Genomic DNA, 19035 nt, shown 5'->3' with positions numbered 1-19035 from the left:
TTATACCCGATCGTTACCTTCGAGGCTCTGGAATTAGTCGAGGTGCGAGCAAGCTAGCCCAAACATCCAGTTATAAAAAAAACACATTAACTAATCAGTCAAGTTAACATCGTGTTGCCAAAATCACAATGTCGCGCCCTGATTTTTACTGGCGGTGGTCGCCTAACCCACTTTTTAGGGCAAAAAGACAACGCTTCCAAAATCATGACTTTTAAATGCGACGATTGTGAATTTTGAGTACTTTGCAGCTATGACTTAGATTGTTGTTCGAAAATAGAGTCGTCACCTAACATTGAGTTCGGGTGTGTCAAGTCACCCATTAAAACTATTTTGTGAAGAAAACTGTTTTAACTCTTTTTTTATATTTCGGTTTGAGCAAATTCTTCTTTAAAACGTGGCTTGTAATTGACTCTCATTCGAGGGTTTGTGAAAACAAAGATGGATTCGGGGATTTACTATTACGTGTGGGGAAGGTGTTAGACACCCCACATCGTCCTCTCGGTACTTAATTTTCAAAGTTGGTCTTTTTCGAGTAATTATCCTTGGTAAATAAATAAAATATAAAATGCATACAATGGAGCTTTTGATTGATGATTGATTAAATGACCTTCGGTCCTCTTTCGTGTTTAAGGCATGTGGAAACCTAGAATCACCGGGACTCGATTGTGACTACATTATCACTGACAAAAGGTCATTGGGTACTTTTAAATTTCAACGCCATCCTTATATACACGAAAAGATCGAGCACCTCGGTTATTCAATTCAACACGACAATCTTCTTTTTATTTATACCGAAATAAGGGTGCAAAACGTCGGTCCTCTTTCGTGTTTAAGGCATGTGGAAACCTAGAATCATCGGGACTCGATTGTGGCTACATTATCACCGACAAAAGGTCATTGGGTACTTTTAAGTTTCAACGCCATCCTTATATACACGAAAAGAGCACCTCGGTTATTCAATTCAACACGACAATCTTCTTCTTATTTATACCGAAATAAGGGTGCAAAACGGTAATCTGAACATTGCAACCTTATTTTCGGTTTTAAGTGAAAAGAACATCGTTGTGTTATTAATCTAAGTAAAAAAAAAATTGAGTTGAACTGAAAATTTGAATTGAAAGGGGGAAATACCCCTGCGTAGGATTACATCTTCCTCGCCTTGTGCGGTGGATTTTTATAGAAGTGTGCTCAGAAATTAAACTAGACAAAAATATAACTAAAAATAGCACATAATTTGATCCATACTTATTTTTAGTTATATAATTATTGTCGTGTATTCTGGCTTACAATAAACTTGTGAAGATCGGATATTTTTTCCTTGAACCTAAACTAAGAGGACTTCGGCCTCAGAATTTGAAGAGATGCGTTTTTTGTTTTTTTTGACTGTGGAGACAGAAAAGCTTTTTTTTTAGGTTTCGGAGTGGAATTTGGTTTTGGTTTTCTTTCTGGAGAAACAAGCTGCCAACTACAATACTCCCTCCATCCTTATTTAATTGTCCACTACGGTTTTGCGTGCATTTTTAACGACTTATATCTCTCGACGTATATTATGTTTTCCGTTTTTTGAAATCATTATCTTATAAAAAAAATTGAGATCTATCGAACAAGATCTATATTGTATATTTTTAGGAATATACGTCAAGAGATATAAGGTATTGAAAATGAACGCAAAATCGTAATGGACAATTAAATAGGAACAGAGGAGTATTTGTCCTTGTTGAGATGTGAAGACAATTTTAGAGTGCAGTAAAAATGACCCGGAAGGTTTTGGGTCCTGCCCAACGCAGGTTTTTGCGTTTTTTAAGGTTTTCTAGTATTAGCTTGCTTGCACATATAAAAGCAAAGCTAGGGCTGCCTCTTTTTGTAACTCTGACATATTTTCATCATAGTGAAACACCCCAGCACCCCGTGGACGTACGATTAAGCAATCAGCTTAAGTCGGAACCAGGTAATCTCTGTGTCTTGTTCTTTTCTTACTTTATATTATTTTCTGTTCTTGGTTTGTTCTTCGATTGTGTGCGTTTGTTTGTGGGTTTGGACGTTCGAATCCCCAACAGTCCTGATCCACAAGAACTCTTGGCCAGCCAATTCACATGTTGGATGCAATATGTATATTGTCATTTGGTTTCAATATTATAATGCCGTGGATCCCAATTTTAAGTGGGGCTTGCTACATGTGCGCCTCACGGCAAAGTGCATGCGCCATGGGCCTCGACTGATTTTTGAACAGTGTTCGATTGGGTCCGAACACAGTCAAAATTAGAGTTTTTGGCCGAAATGGCCATAAATTGTAATCAAATTGGAAGAATATCCATCTTTCTAAACATTTTGTAAAAATATGTCATCGCTCCTTTTCAAAAGGCATTATAGCGGTTAAGCGCCATGTAGCCGCCACATAGATAGCTTCTTTTGAGAAAGAGCTATAATTTAAACTCTAATTGCTCCTTTTGAAAAGGAGCTATCATTCATTCAAACCCTAATAACGCCTTTTGAAAAGGAGCTATATATAATCCTAACCCCAAAAACACCGACGTTAGTTATCTCAATTTTTGAAACAAAAAGTGTGAGAATTTGTAGTATTATCCAAAGAAATAGATTGGCCATAAAGATATTAAAAATTTTTACGATTGTGTTAAAAAAATTAGAATTATTTTTAATTTGGAAAAGATTGGATATAAAAGAATTGAGTGATATGATATAGAAATTTTCAAATTAACTTCCCCAAGAAACGAGAGAGGAAGAGCCTGAATTGGTGATTTGAATGTGGTACATAGTTAGAGGGAGGAGTGGTTGATTATTAGTTGTTTGTTGATTATGTAATTTGTTTACAAATATGTATGGTGGGATATACTAGCTAGTGTGAGAGAGAGACCACAGAGAGAGGGAGAAGAGTTGGAGAGAGAAACCCACTACATGGGTTTGTTCTTACAGAGTGACATATATTGTTGTAGTATGATTATTTGTGAGTACTATTAATTTTTCTCTCCCACGATCACCAAGTGATTGAATTTGCTCTCTCTTGAATTTGCTTTCTCTTAAACCTCACCTAAGTACTTAATTTATTGAACAAATTCAACTAGTGAAACATGTCCGGATAAATAATTGATTAACATAAAAGACTTGTTGAGTACAAACTTTTCATATAAAAACATCATTTCACATGACATGTAGTTTGAATTTCATTTTCCGCATCTTCTCTTGTGGTGACCTTGTTGACCACACTTTGAGCATGTCATCAGGCCAAGGTCAAGAGAGATAAACGGGAGATCTAGAACATCACCAAAACCAGCTTGCCTAATCAATTGTAAAACTGGTGGCGCTGGGGGGCAATTTCTTTAGTCTAGCTTCAGTTCGTCGTACTTTAAGAGTTTTGAATCAACTGGAGGCTCTCCCTGCAAAAATAAGTCAACGTACTTTCACATTTTGTAATCTGAATCATATAAAGAGTGTTGACAAATACTGAAAATTTGTACTTACATTATTTACCCATATAGAATGAGAGCGATGACTTTGCTGAAAAGTTAACAAACTCCCGTCAATGGGGCCCTCCTGAAGAACCATATTTTCCCTTAGGTACCTAAAACAAATAGAGTTAAATTATCAACTCGTCAACGGTATTCCATTTGGTGTGAAAATTCTTGCTGCAAAACGCTACAAATGGTATTCGGAAAAATTATATATTCCAGTGTGACGTGTGTAAGAACTTTGCAAACTGTCATACTATAGCTTAATGGTTTATAAGGTTTCATATAGTATCATATTTAACATGTCTATTCAGAATCGCCCACTCAAAACGGTACCAATGATGATTCAATCGACGAAAAGTGTGGTCGCGGGTATATACGTGAAGCATATATACCATAACTCCCCACTTGCGTGGATCCCAATTAAAGCCATAGCAAATCGGGAAGCATATCTTATCTATGAGACTATGATACAGCATAAACCAAAACTGTGTAATGATAAATTTCACCGTTTAAGAAGTCCTTGTTAAGCCTAGATTGTAAATATATGATGATTTATGCTATTTGCACAAGCAGTCAGGCAACACACAGGAAAAATTTAAAACTTTTCTTATACATGAGTGGCGAAATATACCACTCCTAGGAAATGGAGGAGAGGCCCCCCAAATATAACATAGATTGAAGATTTAAAACATGAATAGGCGAAACCATGGACAACCCAGATATCCATAGCGAGGAATCGTACCAATTAGGGGTCATATGACCCAATACCACGAAATAACTGAACCAATCGCCAAGCTAACCACCAAAAATGAAAATTTCATAACAGCATTAAGACAAATTGCATCTTGAAAATTACCTATTGAGCCAAACCCTAGTATACACATACATATATACATATACACATACATGAGATAAGGAAGATGGAGAGAGAGAGAGACTTACTGTGAGTGACAACAGAGGGTGGAGAGCACGCCGGAGATGAGTGAGCACGCCGATAAGAGAGCACGCCGGAGGAGGATGGCGGCTAGAGGAGATCGCGATCGACGTGGAGTGAGAAAGAGAAATATCATAGGAGGAGAAAAGGGGATGGTTTAATTAAAGTCTGAGTTTTTAACCTATCGCTTCTTTCCAAAAGGAGCTTTAACCTATAGTAGCTCATTTCCAAAAGGAGCTATAATACTTACAACAAGCCTTTACCTATAACGCCTTTTGAAAAGAAGCGATGCCATATTTTTACAAAATGTTTAGAAAGATGGGTATTCTCCCAATTTGATTACAATTTATAGCCATTTCGGCCAAAAACTCGTCAAAATTAAATTTTTGCTCTGAGAGCATCCACAATGTAATAATCAAAATTAAAAGTTTGCTAAAGTTAGCAATATTTGCTCAAAAAAGTGCTCACATTGTAATAACCAAACTTAGCAACCTCTTAGCAACTCATCAAATTTTGACCTTTGAATAACCAAACTTAACAACTTTTACCAATAACCAAAACTCAATAACCAAACCAATAACCAAATTCAAAACTAAAAAATTAAAAAACATCTCAAATTAGAATCGTCTCGATAATTTGGTGTGGTCGGGTGCGTGATTGGAACTCGTTTGCAATTGGACATAGATGTATTTGCGTATTGGGGGGGGGGGGGGTGGGGTTTTATAGGGATACAAAAATAACCAATGTGGAGATCAAGTTTGTTAGGTTTGATTATGAACTAAATGGATAATCAAATGCTGACGTGACACATTTTAGTTATCGATTTTGATTATTCCCATTGCGGATGCTCTGACGGGGAGATAGATATGGTGAAATTGGCGTCGTCCAATGTTGCTCCAAACTCTTAAATTTTCGAGTGGTGGAGCAAAATTGGGTGTTAACACACAATAAAGATTCCCCTCGAATCTGTCTGGAAAACAATAAATAATACTCCTACAGATTCCAGAAAATCGAAATCCAATTTGAGGCCTCCCTGTCCCTGCACTCGATGCATTATTGGATTGATTGATCTGAAGCCAAGTCGGTCGTCGTCACTTGCGTCAATCTAGATACCTACCGGCGATCCTCACATTTCGCCGCCGCCGTCCCCTGCTCTCTGGTATGTCGGTCGATCGGCCCATTAATCCTATTCTTTTCTTCGCGACATTTCTTGGAATCGACCTGTATAATCTACTTTTCGTGGCTTATGTGTTTTATTACTCCTTGGTTCGATGCTAATTCTTTTACCAGATGTGCAACTACTTCTCAATGACAGATTCTGTGATTCTAAAATTCGGAATGCATACTAATACGACGATGGCCTCCGTCCGTAACCATTCTGCTGGGAGCACACCTATTTCCAATTTCCAATGTCTTAGGGTGGGGGAATTGCCAAGACTACTTGATTTTTCCTGGTGAAACCGCCCTTGGGGATGGATTCCGGACCTTTCTGTATTTTCTTGGTCTAGCTTATTGTTTCATCGGATTATCAGCTATAACTGCCGAACTGCGCGGTTCTTCCGGTCTATGGAAGCTGTTGTTAAGCATAGCCCGACTGTGGTGGAGATAGATCCTTTTACAAATAGTGAGGTTGTTAGACAAGAAAAGGTGTGGAATTACACAATTGCCGACATCACTCTGTTGGCGTTTGGGACTAGCTTCCCCCAAATCTCTTTGGCCACCATTGACACCATACGAAACCTTGGGAACTTGTATGCTGGAGGTTTGTTATTTCATTCTTGCTCTCACTTTATTGATTTGATATTCAAGCATAGAGATGAATTTTGCTTATCTGCAAGATGTAAGATTGGAAAAAGGTGCTTATGTTGTTGGACAGTTGGACTACTTGTGATTGCATTGTACTTACGTTTATTCTATGCCAGCTGACTTTTCTATTGTCCTCAAAGTTAAATAGCAGTAGTGTAATGATGATTTTAATCTGTCCAATTGTTTTTGTTACTTCACTTTTAATATTGAAGCATAGTTAATGAAGATGATTAAACCACTTACTGTCTTGTATTGATGCAAACCTACTTGTCTACATGGCATGGTCATGTAATGATGTTAGCTAATCCGGCTGAATTTCTGTACATCACTGCATGGTCATCTGACGTCTCTCTCTCTCTCTCTCTCTCTCTCTCTCTCTCTCTACGTTAACGATAGGAACAACCAAACGAGGAAAAAGAATAACGTGGAAGCCCTCTTTTGTTTTATCAGGCCTTTAGAAAAGTTATCAAGTGCATATGTAACCATGTGCTATTTTATGTTCCAGCCTCACTTAGCAAATAAGATCAAGTCATTAACCACTTAGTTAATAGAAGCACAACAAATATCCATGTATTAAGCTTAATTAGAATGAGGGTTATTACACCCTCCCCAACTTATAAAAGTTTGGTCCCCAAACTTTGCTTACCTTGAATTGGAAACAAATGCGGATACTTCTTCAACATAGCCTCTTCTGTTTCCACGACGCTTCTCCTTCTCGCTGATTATCCCACCATACCTTCACTACCGGTATCACTTTGTTTCTAAGAACCTTTTCTTTTCGACCGACAATTTTAACTGGTTTGATCTCGTAGCTCAGATTTTCTTGAAGATCAATAGGAGAACTTTCTAGCTTATCGTGTGATGGATCACGCAAGTAACGTCTTAACATGGACACATGGAAAACGTTGTGAATATAAGACAACTCCGGCGGCAATGCTAATCGATAACTGACTTCCCCAATCCTCTCAATAACTTCAAATGGTCCTAAGTATCTTGGACTCAATTTGCCTCGCTTCCCGAAACGAACCACACCTTTCATTGGCGAAATTTTCAGAAAAACTCGATCTCCAACTTGGAATTCCAAAGGCCTTCTTCTACCGTCTGCATAACTCTTTTGTCGACTTTGGGCAGTTTTCAACCTTTCTTGTATTATTCGGACCTTTTCCATAGTGACTCACATCTGCCGAACCTGGTCTGGCTTGAGTAACCGTTTCTCCCCCACTTCAGTCCAATGAATCGGTGATCAACATTTCCTTCCATTCAGTGCTTCAAATGAGTGATATGCTTCGGGCCTGTGTTTTAGATTTTCGAGGAAGTTGGGAAACTCATCTACGCTTGATTGAGTTCGCCTACAATAATAGTTTTCAGGCTAGTATTGGAATGGTGCAAATGTTCAGATGTCTTAGTGTAGCAATCCGTGACTGTTTACTCATTACATAATTCAAAGTGGATTTGAGTACATGTGTGCTTCTTATGAAAGATATGACTGAAAGATGTCAACCAAGGTTTTAAATTTGTTATTGGTACATTTGAGTACCAGACCTATGTAACATGGATCTTTTTCTTGAGAAAACAATGGTTGGAGTACACAATCTTGCGATAGAAAGTTAACACGTGTGTTGCAAGTTAACTCTTGAATTTAAGTTTTGTCACTGAGTGCATTTATTAGCATATCTTATTCTGAAGATGACTATGGGTGATTCACGTACTGTTATGCTTTCCGGAAGCTAGAATAGTATGGCAAATGTTAACTCACAATTGTGAAAGTAGACTAACAATTTATTTGCGGAGAATTTCAAGGAAAAAAAAAAGCTGTTAAGGTCTTAAACGTATTGAAGAAAGGTGGAAAAACTTCCAGCGACACCCTCAATAAACAAGGAAGCAGCCTTGCCAGGCTACTTAGGTTTGTATGAATCATGTAGGAACACAAGGTTATGTAACTGATTGCGCTGTAAACGTAACCCCGGTTGCATATTTATGTGATTTCAAAGAGAAGCGAAAGAGCTTCCACACACACACACACCCTAATTGCACACTCATACCAAAGCAGCCTACATTTGCTTGTTCACACAAGTAAAAACAGAAGGTTCCATATTACCTGTTATGTTTTCAAGTTTTGGTTAATAATGTGAACGTAATCTTCTTTCTGTCTGCATGTTTTGGTGATTGCTCAGTGAGTAGTTGTGTCTTGATGCTTTGCTTTCAGTTAGCACGACTATTTTTATGTAAATTGATCGTTCTGAAATTAATACTTGATTGCTAACTTGATTACTTCTGGGAACATTTGCATGCTACTTTTATGTTTTGCTTACAATCTACATGCAACTAGTTAAAGAGCTTACCTTTAGGTATTAAGTTTACGTGTATTTCCAGATATTAAAATCCACTTGATTAACAGGTTTGGGTCCTGGGACTCTTGTGGGTTCTGCTGCATTCGACCTATTTCCCATCCATGCTGTTTGTGTGGTGGTACCAAAAGCTGGAGAGTTGAAAAAGATATCGGATTTAGGAGTATGGCTAGTGGAGCTTTTTTGGTCCTTTTGGGCTTACATATGGTTATACATTATCCTAGAGGTGATATTTTGTATCTGTTTCCCGAGTAAGCCATCTTGGTTTCCACCCACTGTTTGTTTTTATTCTAGAATATTGTAGAACATTCCAGGTGCTCGACACTATATTTCGATTCAGTAACGACATGGTGCTTGACACTACATGTCCATTCAATAACCACCATATCATGACTCATGATAGAAATCAAGTCCCGACTTTGGGAGCTCTCCTTGGAAGAAAATATGGATAATGGAGTGCACTCCCATTGAGAGAACTGACGGCCACAAATAACCAAAGGTTTCTGACTTTCTGTGAAGTGAGCTAACTCGTCACTATATACATTTTCCAGCTCTACGGTCTCAAAATGATCTTGCTAATGTCTTCCTTTAAACACTCCTTCAATCATTACCAGAAGTAAATTTTTAGTTACCCGTATGGATTTTTCTCTACTTTCAACATATATGTGTATAGTATAACTGCAAATGGTTTATCTTCTACAAATGTTGCATGAACTACCTAATAGAAACAAGTTAATCAGTTCTTTTAATGGACTCATCTGCTATTGATCTTTTCATTCCCTTACATTCGCCATTTAAATCTCAAAAATTTTGAACAAAAAATGAGGACACCCTAATTTTTCTTACTGTAGCTGCTCTAACAAGTTAGGAATGAAAAGGTTATCCTTGTTTTGCAGGTGTGGACTCCAAACATTGTTACCTTGTGGGAAGCCTTATTGACAGTGCTCCAGTTTGGGTTACTGCTGATGCATGCTTATGCTCAGGACAAGCGTTGGCCCTATTTGTCTCTTCCTATGTATTATTTTAGTTGCTTGTGTTTATTTTTTTGCTCACGTGTGCATTGCATGCATATTTGTTCATGTATCACTGGCAAAGAGTCTCAGTAAAAGAATTGATGTGCAATTTTTATTCCATTTTGCATTCAGTGCGAGAACTGAGAGGCCAGAGGACTGGGTGCCAGAAGAGGTTGCTTCATGCAAACATGATAACAGTGTCTCCGATGAACACTCTAATGATATACTAGAAGTTGCTGATGGTGAACGGAAAGCCATTGTTGATATTTTCTCTATTCATTCAAGAGAAGGTAAACAGTTATTGATAGCTGTCTATTTGTATATACTGTTTATCTCCGGAGGAAAAAGGGTTTGGAACCTGGAGGTGCAGAAAGTCAACTCCTTACCAGACTACAGTAGAAGAGCCAGGGAAGGAGGGAAAAATCATACCTTTTCTTATCAGACAAACACTAAATTTCCAAAACCTACTGCACTATAGCTTTGCAAAAGGTTTTCCACTGAGCTATCAAAACCTCAGAAATCGCTCCATTTGGTTTGCACATGGCAGAAGTATCGATAAATTTTTTTTATGCCTTTGGTACGATTTTGATGAAGTCCTAGGAATGTTGAATAACTCAGAACGATCTCTAAGCTATGTCCATAGTTAATATATGCTATTTTATGCTTCATTAAGCTGTGAAAAACATGAAATGGAGTCAAGATAAGGTTGAAAACCAGATTCATGTTTATAGTGGCCGGTGGGTACAAGATGATTGAGAGGAAGCATAAAAAAAAAATGTCTCGAGTTTGGTTCTAATGTGACACACTCAACTCTGTTTGCTGTATGGCTCTTGTTTTTCATGCTACAGTCAAATCTAAATAGCCCTTTTCAAAGTATAACTTGCAGGACCTGTATATCAGAACGTGCCTGGTAATGATCTAGCTGAAGCCCCTGATGAACCTTTGAACAGAAAGATTGATGTCGAACAATCCCACGTGCTCTTAATTTGGAAGCAGCAATTTGTTGATGCGTTCACGGTACTGTATTGCATACCTTAGTTTTTGAAGTCTTCATTGAAAGCCTATAAACTGGAATTAGATGTCTCATCTTCACTTGGACGTTTTGGTTGCTCTATTTGCCTAGATTATATTGATAAACACTGCCTGCCATATATGATAAATTGATAGTAGTGGGAGGAAGACATGAATGTTTAGATTAAGAAAAAGATAATTCCACAGGGTTGCAAATCAAGGGCAACTCTATGTGAGCTCTTGTTCCAAAAAAAAAAAAACCCTCTATGTGAGCAAATGCATCATTAACACGTTTTTGTTTATTCACCTTATCATGGAACAAAGTTTGTAGATGACTCGCCAAACTTCACCGGGTATTGTACTGTACTACTATTCTATTCTAGCTGTTGAAAGTAGTCATAATTTCTTATTTCTTTTAACAGGTGGATAGCACAGAAGGGAGAAAATTGAACAATATCTACTTGAGGCTTGCGAGAATTTTCTGGCAGACACTCCTTGCACCATGGAGAATTTTGTTTGCCTTTGTACCTCCACATCAAATAGCTCATGGCTGGATTGCCTTCATTTGCTCTCTAATTTTCATCAGTGGGATAGCATACATTGTTACCCAACTCACAGACCTAATTACCTGTGTCACAGGTTGCTCCTAAATGGAGATAAATCCCCCAAGCTTTCTTCGTTCACCATGAATATTACTTCCATCATGTAGCTATCGCACTTAAGTGCTTCATTTGCAAATTTTTCCTGGGTTTTTCAGGAATAAATGCCTACGTGATAGCATGTTAAATTGTTAGGGGTTTTTTTGTTATGTATCTTTTACATAGGGGTATATTTGTACTTGTACCTTTGTCCATATATATACAAAGTGTGAGAGAGAGAAACCTAATTTTGGTTGGGCTCTCCTTTTTCCCCCAATTTCACATGGTATCAGAGCCATACCCAATGTTCTAAAAAGCGCTCGGCGCTAGGCGGGCAGCCGACCACCTTCAAGCTTCGAGACCTATTTATCGGCCATTAATCGCCTTTTAGCAATTAGTCGGGTTTTTTTTTTTTAAATATTCTACAACCTCCCTACCATCAATAATCACAGTTTTTCTAGTTGATGTGATATCTTCTCTACCATCAATACTTACTAGTTACTACACATCTACCGGTCTACACGGCTACGGCCTACACCAAACGGTCCAAACCATAAATTTACAATACTACACTACTCTGCTACTCAGACTCAAGTGTTAAATTTTGTCAAAAAAAATACTATTTACTACAGAGAGAGGGGGGGATCAAGAAATTAGAGAGAGAGAAAGAGAGATTACAAAGAGAGAGGGGGATCAAGAGAGAGGGATCGAGAGTTACAGCAGTCAACAATGAGGCGCAGTAGCGGTGAATGGTGATGAAAGGCGTCAGCAATGACCGGTGTCGGTGATGAAAGGCGATCGTCGATGTACTGGCGTCGGCAGTAGGCGATGACTGGGTTTCTTCCCAGACCCAGATTGAATGAGAGCCCTAGCACAATAATTCAAAGCCCTAAATAACCTGGTATGAGTATAACAGTTACCCCTTTTGTTTTCTAAAAATTCAAATTTACCTCGCCTAATCGCCCATTAGCCGATTAATCGCCCATGAATCGATTAATCGCCTATCGCCGCCCAGACGCCGACCAATTAAGCGGCGATTAATCGCCGCCAAAGTCCGATTAATCTTCTAGCCGCTTAATTCAACCTTTTAGCCATTAATCTCATCGGTCAGCCGAAATTTCCGATTAATCACCCATTAATCGGCAATTAATCCCGCCTTTTAGAACACTTGGCCATACCTGGAGACTCCTGACCATCGGCAATTATCTCGTTGATAAGGCTGGATGATGAAGACCCAGTCCTCGCCGAACACCTACAATCATTTTCCGATGCCGTACGACTCTCGTTGACCTTATACGCACCAGATCTGGTTCGTATCTTTTGGGTTCCGATGCCGTACGAGTCTCGTTGACCTTATACGCACCAGATCTGGTTCGTATCTTCTGGGTTTTCAAGTCGTATCTTCTGCTGTTCGTTTTTCTGACCACCGCCGGACCTACGCCAGCCTTTTCCGACGTTGGTGGTGCTGACCCATACCTGTTCTGACCATCTCTGACGCCGACGAGCTCCAACGCGTGCTCGCCTTACTATTCCGACGTCGTCTCTGCCTTTTCCAGCCATTTCCAACGACACCCAGTGCTTGTTCCACTGTTCCGACAACACCCAGCCCTTCTCCGACGACGCCAAGTCTTGCCGGACCACCTACGACCTCCTACACCACTCGCCGATGGCTTGACTTATTTTCTGACCTCGTACGGTGACTGTCAGGTGCGCTTTTAGGGTTTTTGGGCTGTCAGAGGTTGTTCTTTGGTTTATCAGTGGCTGGGTATGTTGATTTTGAGTTCATACGGGGTCGAATAGGTCTCTGTTTGCTGCTGCTGTTGTTGTTTACAAGGCTGTTTAGTGTTGGGTTTATTGGGTATTATTTGTTTGGAATCTCTGTTCGTGTGTTGATATGTCGGGGAATCCACAAAAAGCTTCCGCTGATGCAAAGAATGAGGGGAGTCGTGTTGGGACTCTGGATAACACTCCCCTTGATATTTGTCAAATTAAGTTGGATGGTACCAACTATTTGCTCTAGTCTCGCTCTTTTACCTTGGCCATTACGGCCCGTGGCATGTCGAAATTTATCGCAGGGCCTATTACACAACCAACAGATGCTGGACTAGAATTTGAGACTTGGAAGTCACAGAATGCTTTGGCTATGACTTGGTTATTCAACTCTATGATCCCTACTATTCGTCATACCTTTTTGCTCCTGGATACTCCATTTACGGTTTGGATTACTGTGGCACAAACCTATTCCCGAAAGAGTAATGATGCTCAAGCCTTTGAGTTAGGGAAGAAACTTAGGGGATTGGATCAACACAATTGATCTCTTGCTGAGTATTATGCTGAGTTGCGTGGAGTGTGGCAAGAGCTTGATTACTATCGGGTTTTTCAAGCTGTTTGCGCTACTGACGCCACCACATTTCACCAGATGGTGGAGAAGGAGCGCATTTATGATTTCCTTACTGGTCTTGACATAGAATATGATCCGATTCGAGTGCAGGTGTTAGGTCGAGTTCCTTTTCCTACTCTATGAGAGGCCTATGCATGTGTTAAACAGGAGGAGAGTAGAATGAGTGTGATGGTTCATCCTCCAATTCCGAATCGCTCTGCCTTAGTTGCTATTCCTCCTCCACGGGATGGTAAGTCTACCCAGGGTCAGCTTGGTGATAAGAGTGGTCTTGTTGATAAAGAATTGCTCCGGTGTGACTATTGCAATAAAACCAGGCATACAAGGGAATTCTGTTGGAAGTTAAATGGCCGCCCCTCTCGTGGGAAAGGCAGTGGTCGAGATGGTGGTCTTGTGTGTTCTCATGCACATGTTTTAGAGTCTACTGTTGACATATTGCCTTACCCTATTGGTGCTCATTTGCAAGCTCCTGTGCTTGGTACTTCCCAAAGTGGTGGTCCTTTTTCTCAGGGGGAGTTATAGACTCTCAGGCGCCTAATGGCCAAGCTTGATTCTCCATCTTCCACGGCTTCTACTTCCACTACATCCTCATACTTTGCTCACACAGGTATCCCAGCTAGTGCATCTACTGCTTTTTCCTCTCTTCCTTGGATAATAGATTCTGGTGCCACCGATCATATGACAAGTTGTTCATCCTTTTTTGACTCACACTCTACATGTTCTAGTAAGGATAAGGTCAGAGTCACTGATGGTTCCCTATCTGCTATTTCAGGGAAAGGTTCCATCCGCTATTCTCCAACCATTTCTCTTTCTTCAGTTCTCTATGTTCCAAATTTTTCGACTAACCTTCTTTCTGTTAGTAGTCTTACCCATTCATTGAATTGCTCCGTGACATTTTTTCCTACACATTGTGTCTTTCAGGAGCTGGATACGGGGAGAATGATTGGCAGTGGTAAAGCTCATGGTGGTCTATATTTTTTGGAGTCTGCACCTCGTCCATCTTTTACACCCCTGTCATTGGGTCAAGCTCTTACAACAGATACGAGTTCAGCTCTTCCTTTATTGCATCAGTGGCATCGTAGATTAGGCCACCCATCTTTTGTGATTTTAGAAAAACTTTTTCCTACTTTAACTAAGCAGTGTAGTAGGAGTCAATTTTTTTGTGAAGCGTGTGAGCTAGCTAAACACAAACGCTCCTTTTATGCCCATGTTAGTCAAAGAAGTGATTCTCGTTTTACGATTATTCATTTTGATGTTTGGGGTCCTTCCCCGGTTACTTCTATTTCTGGTTATCGATGGTTTGTCACTTTTATTGACTGTTATTCTTGTGTCACTTGGGTGTATTTACTTCGGTCCAAAAATAAAGTGTTTTCATGCTTTAAATCTTTTCATCAGATGGTTCGTATTCAATTTGACACCAACATTAAAATCCTTCGTAGTGATAATGAAACTGAGTACCTTGATGGGCAATTTCGGGCATATCTTAGTGAGTATGGCATTCTTTTTCAAACAACTTGTGTTGGCACTCCACAGCAAAATGGGGTTGCTAAATGTAAAAATCGTCACCTTGTTGAGGTAGCCCGTTCTCTCTTGTTCACCATGAATGTCCTAAAATTTTATTGGGACGAAGCTGTTCTTACTGCAGCTTATCTTATCAATCGCATGCCATCCAGTGTTCTTCAATTTAAAATTCCTCTTGAGTTTCTCCTTCGTAGTTCTTCAGTTTCTTCCCTTCCACCCAAAGTTTTTGGTTGCGTGTGTTTTGTCCATGCTTCTAAACATCCTGGTGGCAAGTTAGATCCCAAGGCTTGTAAATGCATTTTCCTTGGCTATTCCCCTACCCAGAAGGGATATAAATGCTATGACCCTCACTCCCAAGGCTTGTAAATGCATTTTCCTTGGCTATTCCCCTACCCAGAAGGGATATAAATGCTATGACCCTCACTCTCATAAACATTTTGTTTCTATGGATGTTACTTTTTGGGAAACAACTTCTTTTTACCCTCTCTCCGCTACATCTCTTCAGGGGGAGAATCATATGGAGGAAGAGATGTTGACATCCCATACTCAGGAGTCATGGTCTTACTTCCCAATACCTTGTTATGGTGAGGGGAAGAAGAAAAACTCTAGGGAAGAACCCATATCTAAAGCAAGAGCAGAACATGACATAAGTGGCCGAGATGTTGACGATGATAGGCTTTACCCGCATAGATTGCCTAACTTGCAGAAGTTTTCTCGACGGAAAAAAGGGACAGCTGGCCTGTGCGATACCACCTTGCCAATCACTATCACCTACTCCAGTTTCAAGTCCAGTGTCTGATTCTTTGGCTGACTCATCTGGTAATGAACCATCCCTTCTTGTTTCTGATAATCTTGATGCTCCTATTGCTCATAGAAAAGGAGTTAGACAATGTACTCAACATCCCATCTCACAGTTTGTTTCATATGATTGTTTATCTCCTTCGTATCGTGCATTTGTTTCCTCTCTCTTCCATATCTATCCCACAGAGTTGGAAAGAAGTATTCATAATACCTAAGTGGAAATAAGCTATGGTAGAGGAAATGACGGCTTTAAAAAAGAATGGCACCTGGGAATTAGTGTCTCCTCCGGAGGGAAAGAAATCAATGGGTTGTAAATGGGTGTTCACAGTAAAACATAAGGCAAATGGGACAATTGAGAGATACAAGGCGAGACTTGTTGCCAAGGGCTATACTCAAACATATGGAATTGACTATGAGGAAACTTTTGCTCCGGTAGCAAAGATGAACTCCATTCGAACATTACTCTCTTGTGTTGCTATTTTGAATTGGCTTCTTTAACAATTCGATGTTAAAAATGCATTTCTTCATGGTGATTTAGAAGAAGAAGTGTACATGGATATACCACCAGGTTTCTCTTCCTTTGCAACAGAAGGGAAGGTGTGTAGATTGAGAAAAGCCCTCTATGGATTGAAGTAGTCACCGAGAGCTTGGTTTGACAGATTTCTTAAAGCAATGTTGAGATTTGGTTACCGCCAGAGTCAGGTAGATCATACTATGTTCATCAAGGGAGGTAATGGCAAGATTGCTATCCTCATTGTCTATGAGGATGACATAATTATGACTGGCAATAATGCAGAAGAAATACTCCATCTTAAGGCTCGTCTTGCTTAAGAGTTTGAGATTAAGGATTTGGGGTCATTGAAATACTTTCTTGGGAAGGAGGTGGCCAGATCCAATAAAGGTATCTTTATCTCCCAAAGGAAGTATATTCTTGATCTCTTGGAAGAAACGGGGATGTTGGGGTGCAAACCTGCAGACTCACCTATTGAGGTTAATCATCATCTCAGTGGAGCTGTTGGGGAGCATACAGATAAGGAAAGATATCAAAGGCTTGTGGGCCGCCTGATATACTTATCTCACACTAGACCAGATATATGCCGTTGGAGTTGTCAGCCAATTTATGCATGAGCCACGTACAGTGCATCTGGATGCAGTCTATCGTATTTTGAGATATCTCAAATCAGCTCCAGGTAAAGGAATTTTGTTTTCCAATCATGGTCACTTGAGATTGGAAGCATTTACTGATGCAGACTGGGCTGGTTTAGTGGATGATAGGAGCTCCACTTCTGGCTACTGCACCTTTTTTGGTGGGAATTTGGTTACCTGGCACAGTAAGAAGCAGTCAGTGGTAGCTAGATCCAGTGCAGAAGTTGAATAGAGGGATATGGCTCACGGCGTGTGTGAGCTTTTGTGGCTCCAAACCTTGTTGAAGGATTTGCAAAGCGGCTATAAATATTGCTCATAATCCTGTGCAGCATGACAGAACGAAATATCGAGATTGATAGGAATTTCATCAAGGAAAAGTTGAGCAATGGTTTGATATGTATGCCGTTTGTGAGGTCTGAGGACCAATTAGCTGATATATTTACGAAAGGGCTTAGTAGTAAGATTTTTCATCCCATTGTGTTCAAGTTGGGCTTGATAGATATCTTTGCACCAACTTGAGGGGGAGTGTTAAATTGTTAGGGTTTTTTTTGTTATGTATCTTTTACATAGGGGTATATTTGTACTTGTACCTTTGTCCATATATATACAAAGTGAGAGAGAAACCTAATTTTGGTTGGGCTGTCCTTTTTCCCCTAATTTCACATAGCATTTACTGCATTGGCGAGTGGAACCTCATGGCCAGATTTAGTGGCAGGCAAGATTGCTGCTGAACGGCAGACAACAGCAGACTCTGCTATAGCAAACATCACTTGCAGGTTCATTTTTTACTTCCATTACAGTTATCCTTGCTACACTGGTAAAAACTTAGGCCCACTTTGAAATTCACTTCTTGTAGTCATTAGAGCGTGGTGTTCATCTTAAAATCTCATTAAGTGACATTTATATTGAACTTTACCTAGCCAAAGTTGTTTTCATACTGAACCCATTACCAGCAGTCAGTTCACTAGCTTGAGTATCATCATCTACTGTCCTGGAAGGGTGTGTTGCAGGGTTCAAGTCTCAGTAAACTCGAAACAAAAGGTTAAGGTGCAAGTCTAAGGATTGAATGCTACCATTTTCCCAGTCGGGCTAACAAATGTCGTTATTTAGAAGTAGAGGGGGACCTTTTTCCCCTTTTCAGGTCCGTCTTAAGTGAGGAAATACTCCTGGATTGTTTTTTGAATAGCAAAGAAGGATAAATTTATTAATCAGAATAAAATTAAAATGATTAAAAAGATAGAAAGTACAAAACATCATAATGAATGAAATGCATCACAATTGACACCCAACCCGCCCGGAAATCACATGCCGCTAACTACCCTAGGAGCATACCACATTAAACGAATCAAAACAGCAGTAAATACTCCTAGTTAAGAACTTTGAATTGATATTGTTGCCTCATTTCTCCTTTTGTAGCAATTCAGTGAACATTTACGTGGGCATAGGCATTCCATGGCTCATTGACACAGCATACAACTACATAGCCTATAAGGAACCGTTGAGGATCAAGAATGCCGAGGGGCTCAGCTTCTCTTTGCTTGTTTTCTTTGCTACTTCTGTCGGCTGCATTGTTGTTCTGGTATTTAGGCGAATAACATTGGGTGCTGAGCTTGGAGGGCCAAGGCTATGGGCCTGGGTAACTTTTGTGTACTTCATGTTGCTTTGCGTGATTTTCGTTGTGCTGTCCTCCCTTAAAGTTTCAGGCATCATCTGAGGAGTTCAATTTTCCCCTGAAATATTATTTGTTTCACTTCCCCTACTTTTCATTGATAGTGCTTTGTTTTAAAGCTTTCTAGGATTCAAGTATAAAATCCATACAAGGGTTTGGTCATCCATTGTGATAGAATTAGTAAATGAATAGAAAAAGAGAACGTTGACTGGTCTCATGGTATTCAAGGACATGTATTGGTAGACCATGCTTCTTTAATAGTGCAAGTAGTATTACAATGGTC

General features: G+C 39.7%; 1 pseudogene; it reads left to right on the top strand.

Moving 5' to 3' along the window:
- Positions 1 to 5731: 5731 nt before the first annotated feature.
- Positions 5732 to 19035, top strand: LOC131306933 (magnesium/proton exchanger-like; annotated as a pseudogene).

This window comes from Rhododendron vialii, chromosome 11a, assembly GCF_030253575.1.
Source record: "Rhododendron vialii isolate Sample 1 chromosome 11a, ASM3025357v1".
Lineage (NCBI taxonomy): Eukaryota > Viridiplantae > Streptophyta > Magnoliopsida > Ericales > Ericaceae > Rhododendron > Rhododendron vialii.
This window is presented reverse-complemented; position numbering and strand designations above follow the sequence as displayed.